Here is an 18,854-nt window from a genome sequence, read left to right on the forward strand (position 1 = left end):
AGGACAAACTATAAATTCTGATGAATAAATATTGTGAAAGACTGTGCGTGTCTGTGTAATAGAAATGAAGGGTTATTGTCAAGCAAAATCCCAGTATGAGGGAATCCCAAGGTTTCTCCATTGCTCAGTAGCAATGTGACATCAGAGGGGAAAAAAAAGAAGGATTGAGACATTTCCCCCCCCCGACCGCCATTTAATGCAAAATTTGGTCTCTGGGGCACCAGATGCCCACTTCAGCGATGAAAAAATAATGGATGCATGAAATTTGACCTTTCTCCCTCACAGACATTGTGATCCATCACTACTGGGAAGTGGCGAACTGTAAAAGCACACTCCACAAATGGGAGAGAACCTAAAAACATCCTCCCTCCCAAAAAAAAATTGAACCAGGAGGAAAACCAGCTCTTATGAGCCAGGCTGGGTGGTTACTTTGCTCGCTTTGCTTCTTTTTCCTTCCCCCACCGCAGGAAGGGTTTTAATGAAGGAATAATTAAGAGCTTGTCTGCCACCCCTTTGGTCCAAAAGCCAGCCAAAGACAACGCATCCATTTTAAAGGGATGAATAAGAGAAGACCAGGCAGATATTTGGCACATTTATTTGACTGTGTTGTTTGGGACTGGACATTGATAGTCCTGGGAGTTTGAAAGGAACCAGGAATAGTTGCTTCACCTACTCCCAGAAGTCTGAGAATGCTGAAGTGACGCCTGTAGGAATCTGAGAGGCTGCGGGCATCTAGACCAATAATTTCTGTTAGCTGCCTGAGAGCTTCCTGGTTCAGTGCTCTCTCTCATGGATTCAACTGGCATTTGCTTAGCCAGTTGGCTCTCAGGCTGCTCTTTGGCACAAATGCAGGTGTTTAAATCCTTCGATGCCTTCCGTTGGGAGTGGTTTTCAGCAGAGATTGTCCTTCATGAGGGCCTGGTGCGAAGCTAGAGAAGAAAGATCAATAGCAACGACGACAAGAGAAGCCTGCATGCTTGGAAGATGATGTGGAATAATCCAGTGGTAATGGATGATGGGACACCAGGTGCACACAAGGGAGAAATAGGATTCTGCCTCCATGTCCCATCCACACTCTCCGAGGGAAGTAAAATCAGGAAGGGAGATCCTACCAGCTGTCAGTCAGGATGGGTGATGGGATATGAGACCTGCTGCCTACAGCCCTGACCTGGGTGAAATGAGACAGAACTGGGGGAGCTCACCCACAACACATATTGGTGGGAGGCCCCAGCTTTTCCCTTCACTTACCAGGTTCTTCCCGGGTCAGTGTCACTGATTCCTTACCTGTGCAGACGCCTCTCAGGATCTTCCGTTTCTCAGGCACTTGGAGATCTGGGACCCACGGCTCTTCCCCTCGCTCCAGGTGGGAGATGAGGTCAGGTTTGGGAACGGGGAATCCTGCTCAGGGGGCAAAATCAGGCAAGGTCAGGGTGTGTAGAGTATTTGTCCCAAAGAACATTCCTGGATTTTAACCTGACCCTGGGCTGTGCTAGGGGGGTGTGGAATCTGAACGGATGGAAAGGTGGTCCTGGAGCCCCCACGGGAGAAGCAGACACCTGTGGGGGAATGAGATATGGCCTCAGTAGGAGTTTTCAGGATCTGTGCAGTCCAGGGGACTTGCTGACTCAGACGCCGCTCTGGTGTTCAGAACCTGCCTATTTCTAAACCTGAAGAGAACCGAGCCCTTCCCATGGATGAACCTAGTCCCAGGAAGGGAGGGGAACAGAGATTCAGAGTGAGAATAAATACAGGCAGGTAAATAAATGGCTTCTGTTTCCTTGAAAGCTGGAGGGACGAGGATGAATTAGCATCTCCTGTGTGTTTCTCACTCCCAGTTTATGGGAGAGGGGGTGTGGAGATAAAAGTCACTCTCGCACTGGGGCCCATATCCCTGAAATCTAACTGATCAGAGAAGAACCTGAGCAGAAGTAGGGGCACACTACAGACCCCCCCAGCTTCTAATACCCGAGGGCACAGGAATCCCTTACCCAGCGAGGTCACCGTCTCGTAATTCTCCTGCATGACGTCCCCTGTGGAGGGCTCTCTGAGCAGGGTCCAGCAGAGCTCCCTGCCCCTCGGTGAAATACACAGCCACCTCCTCGAAGGTCACCGGCCCCTGAAACAAGAGTCCTCCGCTCAGCACCTGCCTCCCCCAGCCACAAGCCCACTAGTCACAGGGGAAAGGGACAAAAACAGGAGCTCTGAGGGGGGACAGAGGAGCAGAATCCCACCCCCACCCTGCTCAGAGCAACCAGGAAGGCTTCAGGAGGGGAGAAGGATTTAGCTCTTCGTCCCTCCCAGCTGATGGGGGAAGGCAGGGGCCTTCCCATTCATCAAACACCTACTATCCAGGTGCTGATATGGGAGAAGGAGCCCCTAAGCAGGGTCCGGGGCCAGGAATCCCAACACCTCCCTATACCCAGCAGCGCAGTGCGAGGGGACATGGCCTCTCGCCTGAGTCTCCCTGGTGGGTGCCCTCTTCATATTCCGGAGCAGCCTCTGGCTAGTAGGTTCAGGCTCCAGGATCAGGAGTCTGGTCCGTTTTCCCAGCCCCTTCTAGAGGGGTTGTTGCTTGTTTCAGAAAAAAAAGGGGGAAATTTCCACCTTCCCCCAAGGGGCCTGTTCTGAAAATTGGGCCCCAGACAGAACACATCCCAGCACGTTTGTTGCACCCTGTCCCTCTCTCTTCCTCCGCCAGCGTATTTTCTACCCCTTTTAGTCTCTGACTGCTTCTTTGACTTTGTTATTTAGCCACGGTGGCACTTTTATGGTCCTCTTACTACGCTTTTAATATGGGGTGTGCATTTAAATTGAGCCTCTGTTACGGTGCCTTTAAAAAGTTTCCATGCAACTTGCAAGGACTTCACTTGTGGCACTGTACCTTTTAATTTCCGTTTAACTCACTTCCTCGTTTTTGTGTCGTTCCCCTTTCTGAAATTACAGGCTACCGGAGCGGGCTGCTTTGGTGTCTCCCCGCCCCCCCCCCAGGGATGTAAAATTTGATTACGCTATGGTCACTGTTACCAAGCGGTTCAGTTATCATCACTTCTTGGACCAGATCCCGTGATCCCTAAATCAAGAATTGCCTCTCCTCTTGTGGGTTCCAGGACAAACTGCTCAAGAAACAGTCATTCAAGGGGTTAAGAAACTTTTCTCTCTGCATCCTGTGTCATGTACCCAGTCAATATGAGGATAGCTCAAATCCCCCATTATTATGGAGTTTTTTATTTTGATAGCCTCTCTAATCTCCCTGAACATTTCATAGTCATTTCACAGGCATTTCACAGTGTCATCCTGGTCAGGTGGTCGGCAGTAGATCCCTACTGCTATATTCTTATTATTCAAGCATGGACTTACTAGCCATACAGATTTGATGACAGAGTTTGGTTCTTTCAAGACTTTTACTTCATTTGACTTTTTTTCACAGATAGTGCCAGTCCCCCTATTCTGTACTTCTGATATATTTTGTACCTGGTATTACCATGTCCCATTGATTATCCTCATTCCACCAAGTTTCTGTTATGCCTCTTTTATCAATATCCTCATTTAATACGCGGCACTTAAGTTCACCCATCTTAGTATTTAGACTTCTGGCATTTGTATGTAAGCACTTTAAAAAATGGTCACTTCTTAGCTGTCTGCCATTATGTGATGCAATTGAATGGGATTCTTTCATCTGACCGTTTCTCATCTGATACTCCCTGTATTTAATCATCTTCCATTCTCTTCTCCTTACTAGGATCTAGAGAATCTCCATTAATAGATCCTCCCCTAAGGGATGTCTCTGTCTGAACAACGTGTTCCTCCGCGCCTGACGGCTTTCCCCCAGCCCTTAGTTTAAAACCTGCTCTGCAACCTTTTCACGTGCCAACAATCCGGTTCCATTTCAGTTTAGGTGGAGCCCATCCTTCCGGTATAGGCTCCCCCTGTCCCCAAAGGTTCCCCAGTTCCTAATAAATCTAAACCCTCCACCCTACACCATCATCCCATCCACGCATTGAGACCCTGCAGTTCTGCCTGTCTAACTGGCCCTGTGCATAGAACTGGAAGCATTTCAGAGAATGCTACCATGGACTTCAATCTCTTACCTAGCCAGCTAAATAACACCTCCTCCTTCACTTTCTCCACAGCATTCATTATTTGATGGACTTCTATCATATCTCCCGCTCCACCCCCAGTTCTCTCTTTTCCAAACTGAACAGTGCCCGTCTTTTTAATCCTTCTTCAAAAGGAAGCTGTTCCGTGTCCCTAATTGTTTTTGTTGCTTTTCTCTGCACCCTTTCCAATTCTAATATATCTTTTTTGAGATGGGGTGACCAGAGCTGTGCACAGTATGACAGGTGTGGGCATACCATGGATTTATATAGCTGCATGATGATATTTACTGTCTTAATCACGAGAGTTCAGCTGACGAAGCGGGTTTCTGCCCACGAAAGCTTATGCCCAAATAAATCTGGACTCTCCTTTTGCTAAAAACAGACTAACACGGCCACCCCTCTGGAACTGTCTTAAAAGCACTCTCTTTTCTAATGGTTCCTAACAGTCTGGTAGCTTTTTTGACTGCTGCTGCACGTTGAGCAGATGTTTCCAGAGAACTAACCACAATGACGCCAAGTTCTTTTTCTTCAGCGGTAACAGCTAATTTAGAGCCCATCATTTTATATGTATAGTTAGGATTCTGTTTTCCAATGTGCATTACTTTGCATTTCCCAACACTGAATTTCATCGGCCATTTTGTTGCCCCGTCACCCAGTTTAGAGAGATCCCTTTGTAACTCTTGGCAGTCAGACTCGGTCTTATCGATCTTGAGTAATTTTGTGTCATCTGCAAACTTTGCCACCTCACAGTTTACTCCTTTTTCCAGATCGTTTATGAATATGTTGAACAGCACTGGTGCCAGTCCAGATCCCTGGGGGATCCTGCTATTTACCTCTCTCCAGTCTGAAAACTGACCGTTCATACCTGACCCTTTGTTTCCTGTCTTTTAACCAGTTACTGATCCAGGAGAGGACCTTCCCTCTTACCCTATGACAGCTTACTTTGCTCAGGAGCCTTTGGTGAGGCACGTTGTCAAAGGCTTTCTGAAAGTCCAAATATACTACATCCACTGGATCACCCTTGTCCACATGCTTGTTGACCCGCTCCCCCCAAAGAATTCTAGTAGATTGGTGAGGCATGATTTCCCAGTACAAAAGCTGTGTTGACTGTCTCGCAACAAATCATACTTATCTGTGTGTTTGATATTTCTGTTTTTTACTATAGCTTTTACCAATTTGCCTGGTACTGAAGTTTGGCTTACCAGCCTGTCACTGCCACGATTGCCTTTGGAGCCTTTTTAAAAAATTGGTGTTACATTAGCTATCCTCCAGTCGTCTGGCACAGAGGTTGATTTAAGTGATAAGTTACATACCACAGTTAGCAGTTCTGCAATTTCATATTCGAGTTCCTTCAGAACTCTTGAGTGAATACCATCTGGTCCTGGTGACTTATTACTGTTTAATTGATCAATTTGTTCCAAAATCTCCTCTATCGACACCTCAATCTGGGATATTCCTCGGATTTGTCACCTAAAAAGAATGGCTCAGCTGTGGGAATCTCCCTCACATCCTCAGCCGTGAAGACCGATGCAAAGAATTCATTTAGCTTCTCTGCAATGGCCTTGTCTTCCTTGAGTGCTCCTTTAGCATCTCGATCCTCCAGTGGACCCACTGATTGTTTGGCAGGCTTCCGGCTTCTCGTGTACTTAAAAATCTTTTTGCTCTCAGTTTCTGTGTCTTTTGCTAGTTGCTCTTCAAATTCTTTTTTGGCCTTCCTAATTATACGTTTACACTTGACCTGCCAGAGTTTATGCTCCTTTCTATTTTTCTCAGTAGGATTTGACTTCCAATTTTTAAAGGATGCCTTTTTTCCTCTAACCGCCTCTTTCAGTCTGTCATTTAGCCATGGTGGCACTTTTTTGATTCTCTCACTGTTTTGTTTTTTTTAATGAATATTTATGGTATACATTTAGTTTGAGCCTCTGTTGTGGTGTTTTTAAAAAGTTTCCATGCAGCTTGAATGCAATTCACTCTTGTGACTGTTCCTTTTAATTTCCGTTTAACTCACTTCCTCATTTTTGTGTAGTTCCCCTTTTCGAAATTAACTGCTACTGTGATGGGCTTCTTTGGAATCTCCCCCTCTCCCCACAAAGGTGTTTCAATTTAATTACATTATGGTTGCTATTGCTGAGCAACTCAGTGCCTAGTTATGCCCTCAATTCTTTGGGCTGGATTTTCAAAGCTGTTTAAAGTGCCGAAAAACGCAGCACCCATAAGCTCTACATGAATCAGGATGCCATTACGCTAGGAGCTGCACAAACACAGAACAGGCAATTTGTGCCTGTGAAAATCTCCCCCTAAAATCTTAGCATAGACAAGGTCTAATTCTTTTCTTTTCTTTTCTTTTTTTAGATCTTGAGCAAACATGCCTTTTTCCTCTGCAGTCTGTTTGTATGCCACTTTGCCTGGCATTTGCTGATTCTGAAGGAACCCAGAGCCAGTTCACACAAATAGTTACTCAGATAAGTTCTGTATGACAAATTTTTCAAGCCAGATCCCCAGAGGCAGTCAATGGGCCATAGCTCTGTTGCCTTCATAGGATGGTTTTACAACACACACAGACATTTTGCACGGATTCCCCTATTCTGTGTGGGGAGGGAACATTCACCCATAACAAAGAAGAACCATTAAAAAAAGCAATAAAAAATGCACTATAAATCAGGCTGATCTGATCTTTCAAACTAAAATCTGCAGTGAACTGCTCAGGGGGCAGAGACAGTTTAACCTAGTGGTTCTCAATCAGGGGTACACATACCATGTTTCAGTAACAGCGGGCTTGTGTCACTTTCTTGCATTTTTATGCCTGATTGCGTAAGCCAGTCATTTTAAAGTGAGGTGAAACTTGGGGGTATGCGAGACAAACCAGCCTCCTGAAGGGGACAGTCATCCAGAAAAGTTGAGAGCCTCTGATTTAAACCTACTGCATCTGAGGAAGTGAGCTGAGTTTCACAAAAGCTCATACCTGGTGAAATTAAATTTGTTAGTCTTTAAAGTGCCACAGAACTCTTGTTGGTGTTGATTTAAACCAGAGTCTGCTAAACATTCAGTCAGCAGGAATAAGCCGACTGGGGATACCCAGGAGGGATGGGATGAGAAGATCTCTCTTACCTTTGCTCCAAGTAGCGCAGTTCCTGGAAGCTGGGGCTGCTCAGAGGAGGGGTGTTTTCCTCCTGGATCTGGGGTCCCGAGGGTGACCAGATGTCCCGATTTTATAGGAACAGTCCCGATATTCGGGGCCTTTTCTTATATAGTTGCCGCCACCCCCTGTCCCGATTTTTACTGTCTGGTCACCCTGGGTCCCAGCTCTGTTTTGGGAGGAGGGTGTGGGGGGCGGAAGTTCTCTTCCCTAGACGGAAAGTCAGGGCAGGCCGAGGTCTTTAAGTGGGATGGGGAGAGTCTCTTGGGGAGCAGCTGGAATAAGGCCCCCTGGATTATTCACCTCTCCCGTCCGCAGCCTGGGCTCTGCATAGACCCCCGCAGCAGCAGCCGCCGGGGCTCTGGGATCGTGCGAAGGACAATCGAGGCAGGGCAGCCTGGCGTTCACACAGCAAGCAGGAGTGAGACTGTAGCGAGTGCAATTCACTTCCTGCTGCCTGCTGGGGCGATGTGTGACCCCCGCCCCCGCTCCCAGCCCAGCTGCTTCAGGGTCCTAGCAATACACCGGTTGCTTTGCAACCTGGCCCTGCCTCTCCCATTGCACTTCGTGTCCTGGCTCGGATTAGCAGGGAGAGAAGGGGTGCAGAGTAAACCAGAGTAGCTGGAGTGGGGAAAGATGGAGGGGAAGGGACAGAGGTGAGAGCAGGGTGCTGGTTGGGGTAATAGAAACATCTAACCCCATTTCTGCCTCCTCCTCCCCGCCCCCGCGGCAAGTTGTGGGTCCCCTTGAACTACAGAGAGCTGTGTGAATCTCCCCAGCTCTAAAATGCGGACAGGCACATGCTGAATCCATCCGGGAAATCAGGTCTAAAAGGAGTGACTAGCCAGGGTCAGGCATTAAGGAACAGTGCACATGCACATAAAGCGAGAGGGGTTTTGTATAACTTGGGATGGGTGATGTCCTCTGCATTTACATCCTGCGTTTCAGTTTAATGAACTCAGCATTGCCTTGCTGTGTGCGAAATCATAAGTAGGCCTGGCCTGACATGAGCAATTAAACCCAAGGGGGAAGGCCTTAGTTTTTGGAAGACAGGATTAGGGGGTAATGAGATTGTTATGCTGAAAATAGAGCATTTGCACTAAGGAAGATAAGTCCATCGGCTAAAGAGACAGAATGGTTGAGTCAACTCAAGATAAGAGGGAGAACAGTCAGGGAGCTCTTTATTATGAACAATATCACAATGAGCAAGATAAGTTAGGAATGTAAAAATAAGGTGACCTGTAAGTCAACCATGCACCGAGCACGCTGTACAGAGATTGTTTTTTGCAAAGTAACTACGCCGGTTTTACGACGTGTGATGCGACGCAGCGTGAAGGCAAAGAGATGGGTCAATGTATATAGAGAGGGGATTTTGTGTCATTCTGGATTTGTGATGTGCTCTGTGTTTACGTCCTGAGTTGAAGTTTAGTTAACTCGGCGGCATCCGGCTGGGTGCTAAAATGAAAAATGTGACTGACGAAGTCTGGAGCTGAACGGCGTTTTCGGGAAGATGAGTGGAAAGAGGTGTCAGACCGGATTTCGGCGCCATTCCCAGCACACAGAAATATGGGGCTGGACGGGACCTCGGAAGGTTATCTAGTCCAGCCACCCGTGCTGATTCAGGATCAAGTAAACCTAGACCATCTCTGACAGGTGCTTGCCCAACCTGTTCTTAAAAACCTCCATTGATGGGGATGCCCTGCCACAACCACCTCCTTTGAAAGCCTATTCCAGACCTTAGCTACCCTTAGAATTAGAAGAATTTCCCTAATCGCTAACGAAACCTTCTGCACTGCAGATTCAGCCCGTTGCTTCTTGACCTGCCTTCAGTGGACATGGAGAACGATTGAATCCCCTTTGTAACAACCCGCACCATTTTTCAAGACTGTTATTAGGTCCCCCCTCAGTCTTCTTTAATAGCTAAATTACATTTCTGAAGTCTAAACATGCCCAGTTTTTTTTTTTAACTCCTAGGTCAGGTTGTCTAAACCTTTGATCATTTTTCTCACTCTCCTCTGGTCTCTCTCAAATTTGTCAACATCTTCCCTGGAGTGTGGTGCCCAGAACTGGCCCCAGCACTCCAGCAGAGACCTTCCCATGGCCGAGCAGAGTGGGGCAATTACCTCTTTCCTCTTCCATACAGTGCGCCTGCCAACACACCCCAGAATAGCAGCCTTTTCCGCAACCGCATCACACTGCTGACTGCAGCGTTCGTGCAGCCGTGTCAGTCCCAGGAGATTAAAAGGACAAGGCAGTTGAGGTAATACCTTTTAGTGGACCAACTTCTACTGGAGAGAGAAAGAAAGAAAGAAAGAAAGAAAGAAAGAAAGAAAAGCCATTTTCCTATCCCTGTCAGTCTGGGAAATAAAGGCACTTTGGAGGGAGAGAAAAAAAGAGACACAGAAAACCTCTGGTCGATGGCAAAGTGGCTGGAGGGGTACGACCCACAGATCCCCTATCATGGGGACAGTAGGCCACAGTGGAGTCCCTGGCCTAAAGGGCAGAATAGGGAACCCTGATAGGGGGGAGGGAGAAAGGGGGGGCACACAGAGCCATTGGCAGGAGGGGGAGAACAGGAGACCCTGGTATGGGGGGACGGGGAAATGAGATATGCACAACCCTGGGGATTCTGACACCAGAGCTAACCCCTTTATTGCAAGCGGTCAGCCACTATTGTGGGCCTTGATGAGTTGTTTCCATTGGGAGGATAAATTGACGACATGAACCATGTATTCGCTGCAGGGCAGTCTGGTTTATTTACAAAGAGCGCACACACCACCTTGTTTCCCTGGACACAGCAAAACAGACAACAGTAGACAGTTTCCGGGCCCACCATTTCCAAGTTTGCCTCTCCGGCCGGTCCTGTGCCCCAAGGAATTCTGGCCAGACTAGACAAAAAGAGTGAGGCAGGGTGTTGATCAGTATCACAACATCTAACTTTTAAGTGTCTGGTAAGATCACTGCCATACACAACGCCTGAGTTAGACATCTAAGCTCCTATGGGATGAATGGGAAGTGTAGCCTATAGGTATATATTAAGATAGAAGTGCAAGGAGCTTACGAGCCTCAAGGCCTGTAAGACAATAGTTTGGCTGAATTAGTCAAGGCATATGATCCAATGTAGTGGCCATCCAACATCTTGGCAGATGAGAGGAGATGTGACCAAGCCGGTCCGTCAGTGGTGCTTAGCAATGGTACAGGAGAAGAGCGCGATGCACAAGCCACAGACCTTCCCACTGTGGCCACAGGTCCACTCGCCAGATGGAAGTTGAAGCAGACTCTGCTTCCTGGCTCGCCTACGGGCCTCAGCCTGGCCTGTGTGATGGCTTCCCATAATGACTGCACCAGCCTTGACCCGGCTTTTCCAGACTGAGCAGTTGTGGGCAGGATTTGCCCAGTTGTCAGGGGGAACGCTGAATTTCTTGAGACCTCGTTTGACCTTGTTGGTCTTCCTCTGCGTCACGAGTAGTTCTTGAGTTGGCCATAGAGCACAATCTTCGGCAGACGGTCTTGAGGTGTGCGCTCCACGCGTCCCAGCCAGCAAAGCCTGCGAACACCCAGCGTAGTTTGCATAGACTGTAGGCTGTTCTCTCAAGGATCTCGTTATTGCTGATCCAGTGGTTCCAAGTCACTCCAAGGATTTTTCGAAGACAGCAGAGGTGGAAACTGTTCAATCTCCGCTCCTGCTTGGAGTCTGTCACCCAGCTTTCACAAGACTAAAGGCCACAAGCCTGATAAACAGACACCTTTGCGTTCAGGGTTAGCAACTTCTTGTTCCAAACACGGGAGGTAAGTTCGTCAAAAGTGACAGAAGTGTTACCGATTCTAGCATCAAGATCCCTACCCAGATTAAGAGAGCTGGTAAGAACTGAGCCAAGAGAGCCGAAGTGATTCACATTGTACAGAGCGTCATTATTGACTTGGATTTTAGGTGGCATAACAACATTCCCCCCACATCTCAACTCTGCCCATTGTCCTGATGGAGTTTGAGAGTCTGTCTACACTACGGAGACTACACCAGCATAGCTCTATAACCCCATAGTATAGATGCAGCCCAGACTGATGGAAGGGGTTAGTAGCTACCTCAAGAGAAGCATTCTTCCATTGAGATTGTTGTGTCGACACTGGGGACAAAGTTCTCATAACTACATTGTTCAGGGGTGTGCAGCTTTTTCACACCTTTGCTGATGTAGCGACGCCGACCTAAGTGGATTCCAGGCCTACGCTGTTGACACTGTGAATCACTTCTCTCTCATATAGAAAGAAATAATGTAACAAATTATGCAAATTTAACAATTTAGGTAGTGTTTCATTTTTTCCTGTTGGGATATTTTCACATCACCATCCCTATGTGTTATACTCCCATCCAAAGTGTCGCGTTTAAAATAGTGGCACCTGGAATGACTTATCTCCCAGACAGAAAAAAAAAAAAGAAAGAATGTAATAATTTACAAATCATACAAGCTTAATTATTTACATAGTCAGGACATTTGCATATCACTGTCCCATATCAACCATACGCCATCCAAATCTCCCTGGAGCTTTGCTCTCCCTGCATGATTTCTTTTCAGTTACCGAAGAGAGGCTGCTTTCCAGAGCTCTTGAGGAGTGTCTATTGTTTCTGTGGAGTTGTTAACTGGGACAAACGTCACCCCTTCTGTTCTAGCAGGGAATTAATCATGTCACAACTCTTCCAGCCTCAGTTTTCACATCTACCTTTTCAGTTTCTAAAGGCGGCCAACCTGAGGGCAGGTCTCCACTACAGACTTACACTGGCGTAACTGCGCCAATGCAGCGCATCTGGTGAAGATGCTTTTAGCCGACAAGGGAGAATGCTCCTAAGGGCTTAATAACTCCACCTCTCCGAGAGGCGGTAGCTATGCTGGCGGGAGAATCTCTCCGGCTGACGTAACGCTGACACGGGAGGTTAAGTTCAGGATAACTATGTCGCGAGTGATATAGTTATACCAAAGTAAGTATGTAGTATAAACCAATCCTGAGATTCTACCCCCTAGATATATTCCCAGATGGCCATTAAACCTGAAAAGGCATTTGGCGCTTAAAAAGTTGGGTAACACACAGAGCATGGTCTCCCTGAGCAACCAATTCAATTCAATTCACTTTCACTTTCTTATTGGAGGGAGAAAGTGAAATTGACAAAAGCCAACCAGGTGGGCAGCCAGAAAGCTGAAAAAATTCTATTTTACTCCTGAAACCGATTTTTTGGGGTTTTTTTTTTTTTTTTTTGGAGATCCCTTTGCTGAAAAATTTTGAGTTTTTTAACTTTTTGTCCAGATTCAGGATGAAAATATTTTCAAACCCACAAGCTTTTCACAGGAGAAGATTTTCATGTTACAGGCAGCGATCCCTGAGAGCCAAGAGCCACTAATGTGTGTGTGGGAACTAGGAAATGGAGTCTCTGTGATCCAATAAGGTGCAGGTCTGTTTGAAGCATTTTCCACTCCAAGGACATTTAAGAGTTTTCGTCCCTGTGTGGATGTGCTGATGTCTGATGTGATCAGAGCCCTAGCTGAAAGTTCTATCACGGTCAAGGTTTCTTTCTCATATGGAGTCTCTGATGTGTAATTAGGTTTGAGCTCTGATTGAAACTTTTCCCACAGTCAAGGCATTTATAAGGTCTCTCCCCAGTGTGGATTCTCTGATGCGTAATAAGATGTGAGCTGCGATTGAAGCTTTTCCCACAGTCCAGGCATTTATAGGGTCTCTCTCCCGTGTGGATAATCTGATGTGTAATAAGGTTTGAGCTGTCATTAAACCTTTTCCCGCACTCGAGGCATTTATAGGGGTTCTCACCTGTGTGGATTCTCTGATGTGCAAGAAGCCGTGAGATTTGAAAGAAATTTTTCCCACACTCAGAGCATTTATAGGGTTTATCCCCTGTGTGGAGTCTTTGATGCCCAATGAGGGCTGAACTGTCACTAAACTTTTTCCCGCACTCCAGGCATTTAAAGGGTTTCTCTCCCGTGTGGGTTCTCTGATGTCTAATGAGGGTTGAGCTTCGATTGAAGCTTTTCCCACAGTCAAGACATTTATGGGGTTTAACTCCTGTGTGGATTCTCCGATGGTTCATAAAGGCTGATCCGTCACCAAACATTTTCCCACATTCGGGGCACTTATAGGGTCTCTCTCCCGTGTGGACTCTTTGATGTGTAATAAGCTGTGAGCTCTGAACGAAGCTTTTCCCACACTCCAGGCACTTATAGGGCTTTTCTCCCGTGTGGAGCCTCTGATGTCTAACAAGGTGTTCTCGCTGGTTGAAACTTCTCCCACAGTCCAGGCATTTAAAAGGTCTCTCTCCTGTGTGGAGTCTCTGATGTGAAATAAGGTTTGAGCTCCGATTGAAGCTTTTCCCGCACTCAGGGCATGTGTTATTTCTCACTCCTGATGGAGATCTCTGCTGGGCTGTGATTTCCTCGAGGTCCTTGCAAACTCCCCCAGGATCAGTGGATTTACCCACTTTCTTTTCTGGATGTGATCCCAGCTGCCTCTCTGGCCTGTGCTTATTTCCCCAGGCTCTTTGCTGCTCCTGACCCTGGGAAAAATTCCCTTCAGATCTTTCCAATAACGTCCCATGAGCTTCCACTTGCCCAGGATCTTCCTGACGTGGATTCTCCTCATTGTTTTCACGCACCATCCCATCACCTGCTGGGACAGGGAGAGAGAGAATCCAGACAGCAGTCAGTCCCAGTGCCAGAGAGAAAAGAAAGGAGAAGAGCAAAGAGGGTTAACAACACAATAACTTGTGGAAAGGCTGAGAAATTCAGTGCTGCCTCCACATCCCATCCAAACATCCAGGGGGAAGTAAAATCAGGGTGATCCTGCCAGCCGGGCTGGGTGTGAAGCTGTGAGCGATATCTGCCAAGAGGACGTGACACCTGCTAGCTACAGCCCCGACCTGGGTGAGATGGGCAGAATTGGGGGAGCTCTCTCAGAGCACATTTGTGGGAGCCCCAGCTTTTTCCCTTCACTCCCCAGATGGTTGCTGCTAGTTTAATTGGTTCCTCACCTGTGCGGGAACCTCTGGGGCTCTCCATTTCCTCGCAGGCCTGGAGATCCGGGACCCACGGCTCTTCCCCTCGTTCCAGCCGGATGATCAGGTCGGGTTTGGGAAAGGGAAACTCTGCTCGGAAATGGGGGAGGAGGGAATCAGGCAAGATCAGGGTATGCCATGCATCGGGAGAGTATCTGTCACATGGCAGAATCTCTGATTGTAATCTGGCCCAAGGCTGTGGTGGGGGGTTGTGAAATCTGAACAGACGAGAACCTGGTCATTAAGCCTCCTTGGGAGAGGCAGGTGTCTGTGGGGAGATGCACTGGGCCCTCAGTCTGGGATCTGGACGCTCTGGGGGACTTGCTGACGCAGACACAGCTCAGGTGTTGAGCCCCTGCCTGTGTCTAAACCTGCAGAGCCCAGAGCCTGGCCCAGGGATGGAGCTAGTCCCCCGGGATTCTGTGTCTGAGTGAGAAATAACACAGGCAGGCCAATACAAGCATCCGCCCCCTTGACAGCTGCGGGGATAGGAATGAGTTCGCATCTCCATTGTGTTTCTGTAACTCTGTCTCTCTGGATCTGGGGACTGTGCTGTACCATTCTCCTAGAATCAGTCACACGGATGCCTCACCTGTGCAGGAACCTCTGGGGCTCTCCATTTCCTCGGAGGCTTGGAGATCCGGGACCCACGGCTCTTCCCCTTGTTCCAGCCGGGTGATCAGGTCAGGTTTGGGAATGGGAAATCCTGCTGGGGAGGTGCATGAAATCAGACGAGATCAGAGTGTGTCATGCACTGGGAGAGTATTTGTCACAAGGAACAATCCCTGATTTTTACCTGGCCCCGTGCGGTGCTGGGGGACGGGGAATCTGAACGCATGGGAACACGGTCACTGAACCCCCTAGGCAGATGACAGCAGGGGATGTGCTCCTCTCTCAGCCCGAGTTGCCAGGATCTGTGCTCTTGTGGGAACTTGCTGATGCAGACACAGCTGTGCTATGCAGACCCTGCCTGTGTCTAAAGCTGCAGAGCCCAGAGCCTGGTCCATAGATGGAGCTAGTCCCAGGAAGGGAGGGGAACCGGGATTCTGTGTGCTAGTGAGAATTAACACAGGCAGGTCAACACACTGCTCCTGCCTCTTTGAAAGATGTGGGAATGGCAATGAATACTCATCCCCTTCATGTTTCCGACTCCCTTATTCCATGGGAGGGGACGTGGAGATGAACCTCTCTCTCATACTGGATCTGGGGAAAATGGGGGGTCATTCCCCTGAAATCTAACTGACCAGAGAAGAAACTGGCCTCAAGTCGAATGGAGCACATCACAGATCCCCCCACTGCTTCTAATACCCACGGGACAGGAATCCCTTACCCAGCGAGGTCACCGTCTTGTAATTCTCCATCATGACGTCTCTGTGGAGGGCTCTCTGAGAGGGGTCCAGCAGAGCCCCCTGCCCCGCGGTGAAATACACAGCCACCTCTTCGAACGTCACCAGCCCCTGAAACAACAAGAGTCCCCCGCTCAGCACCGGCTGCCCCTCCTGTTTCCTAGGAGCTGGATATGTGGGGACAGGGCATCTCCCCTGTCCCTCCCTGTTGTCTGCCTCTGGCTAGAACGTCCAGGCTCCTGCACTGGGAGTTTGGTAAATTTCTCCTGCCTTGTGCAGGGGGGTTGTTTTCTGTTCTAGAAATGGGGGATCTTCTGCCCTCTTCCAGTGACCCTCTTCTAAAAATCAAGGCCCAGACTGAACAGCCCCAGCAAGCAGATCACATCTGGTTCCCACCTCGGCCGGGGTATTTTTTGCCCCTTCCTCTCTTAGGAAAACCTTGCTGAAAATCCCCTACCTGCACAGCCTCTGCTGCGGCCGTTTCCCGTCCCTGTTTCATGGCACGATGGGTTGATCTTCTGCAACCTGTCAGGGCAAGAAGGGTGTTCGGGGAGGTTTCACACAAGGGTTTTGGTCCATTTCATCCCCTGGTTCCCTCCGGGCTCTTTCCCAACAGATTTTCTAGAATTCGTGAGGCTGGCGGAAAAAAACTGGGTCACTTTATTCCAGTGCAAATCCAGATCCTCTCACCAGGTCTAAACCCACCGAGACAGTTTAAAACCCTCTCAGGAACAGAGTCTCTAAGCCAGACTCTAGAAAAGAGCAAAATCAAAGGAGCAGCTTGGGAGGGTTCCCTCTGACATTGTCCCTGTGGGAAGCACATCCCCTCTGCCCCCACGGCATGATGACACAGAAGAGGCAAGACCTGGCTTTTCCGCTCCCTACGCCTCACCTTGTTCCCTGGAAAGTCAGTCTGCCCAAGGGTGATGCACTGAATGGCTCTGGGGAGGTCTGAGTGCTGGGAACTTCTTTCCCTACTTACTATTCCTGATGCCCCTTTCAGTGTCTCTTGCCCTTTCTATCTCATTCTCCTGCCCATCCCCTGGCTAGGAGACTCGGTTCGTGTTCCTTCCTGGGCGCATTTGCTCTCCTAGATTGGCTCCCTCATGGGAGCGACAGTCCATGTGTCAGTGATGGAGAAGCTCTGGGAGTGTCAGGTATCTGTAATGAGACTTGGGATAAAATCACGGCAACTCTGCGGGCCCCACATCCAAGATAAAGATGCAAGGTGACTGCTTTGCTTTGCCTCTAACACCCAGCTGCTCCTGTAGTTTCAAAGAAGGGACGAAACCCAAATGGAGGGGATTTGTTATCAAGGTTTGATAAATGAGTAGAAAGTTATCACCTCTTGCTGCCTGTTAATTTCATTTGGGGACCCCTAGTTCCTGTGTTACGAGAAGGAATAAATAACACTTCCTTATATACTTTCTCCACACCAGTCATGATTTTATAGACCTCTGTCATATCCCCTCTTAGTCGTCTCTTTTCCAAGCTGAAAAGTCCCATTCTTATTTAATCTCTCCTCATGTGGAAGCTTTTCCATGCCCCAGTCATTTTTGTTGCCCCTTTCTGCACCTTTTCCAATTCCAATCTCTCTTTTTTTGGGATGGGGTAACCAGAGCTGCACGCAGTATTCAAGATGTGGCCGTACCATGGATTTATACTGAGGTTACACGATATTTTCTGTCTTATTATCTACCCCTTTGCTAATGATTCCCAACATTTTGGTAGCTTTTTTGCCTGCTGCTGCGCATTGAGTGGATATTTTCAGAGAACTAGCAACCGTGAGTCCAAGATCTCTTTCTCGAGTGGTAACAGCTCATTTCAACCCCATCATTTTCTGTGCATCGTTGGGATTATATTTTCCAATGTGCATTACTTTGCATTTATCAACACTGAATTTCATCTGCCATTTTCTTGCCCAGTTTTGTGAGATCCCTTTGCAACGCTTCGCCGTCTGCTTTGACTTAACTATCTTGAGTAGTTTTGTATCGTCTGCAGACTTTGCCACCTCAGTGTTTGCTCCTTTTTTGTATCCTAATGCAAACACGTAAGGGGGTGGAATTAACATTGCCCTGATTCCGGCACGGTCTCACTGTGAATGCTGGACTTTGAAACCATTTACAAGTAATATTGAGCTAACCCTTACCTTTTTTTCCTTGAGCTAGTGGGATTATCCCCCTTGAGGTTTGTTTGACATTTGCTCACTCCGAAGGAGTCCAAAGAGAGTACAAATTGTTACTCAAATAAGTACTCCCATGTTAATACAAATTTTTCAAGCCAGATCCTCACCGGGTGATGTGCATCTACTGTTGCTCCCCTGGAGTGATGGGCCCAAGTCCCCACTTGGTGTAAATCAGGCCATTGCTCCACTCACTTCATTTACACCAGCTGAGCCTCTGATCCATGGTTTGTTTTTTTGTTGCAACACATACATTTCACATGATTCCCCCCAGTTGTCAGTGCAGATAGGAAAATTCAGCTGTGCAGAACAACGCCCCCAGCAGAGAAGCCCCAAGGAGCAGAGACCCATAAAAAGCAGGCTCAGCTGATCATTTAAACCAGTGGTTCTCAACCTTTCCAGAATACTGTACCCCTTCCAGGAGTCTGATTTGTCTCGCGTACCCCCAATTTCACCTCACTTAAATATTACTTGCTTAGAAAATCAGACATAAAAATACAAGTGTCACAGCCCGCTATTGCTGAAAAAAATATTTTCTTTCTCATTTTTACCATATAATTATAAAATGAATCAATTGGCATATAAATATTGTCCTTACATTTCAGTGTGATTCTTACCATAGCATAGCATATAGAGCAGTTTAAACAAGTCATTGTCTGTTTGAAATTTTAGTTTGCATTGACTTTGCCGGTTCTTTTTACGTAGCATGTTGTAAAATTAGGCAAATATCTAGGTGAGTTGACGGAAGACCTCTGTGAACCCCCAGGGGTGCGTGTACCCCTGGTTGAGAACCACGGATTTAAACTAAAATCCCCAGTGAACTGGCATTGGCAGCATCCAGCCAGCAGGATCCAGGATGTGGCCCTCACCCTGCAGACAGGGTTTAACTGCTAGGCATCAGTCCCTGTTGGGGGGTGGGGGAGTGGGAAGGTTTCTCTTACCTTCCCTCCGAGCGGTGCCCCCCGGGAGCAGGGGCCGGGAAGGGGTCCCTGGCCAGGCTGGGGTCTCTGCCCTGGGAGAAGCTCCTGGGGAGCAGTGGGAA

General features: G+C 47.9%; 1 pseudogene; it reads right to left on the minus strand.

Moving 5' to 3' along the window:
* Positions 1–18,854, minus strand: part of LOC137141287 (zinc finger protein 585A-like) — a 37,848-nt pseudogene extending 18,994 nt beyond the window's left edge.

The sequence above is a fragment of the Emydura macquarii genome, unplaced genomic scaffold (assembly GCF_026122565.2).
Source record: "Emydura macquarii macquarii isolate MOO-44397 ecotype Brisbane River unplaced genomic scaffold, CSIRO-AGI_Emac_v2 contig_3035, whole genome shotgun sequence".
Lineage (NCBI taxonomy): Eukaryota > Metazoa > Chordata > Testudines > Chelidae > Emydura > Emydura macquarii.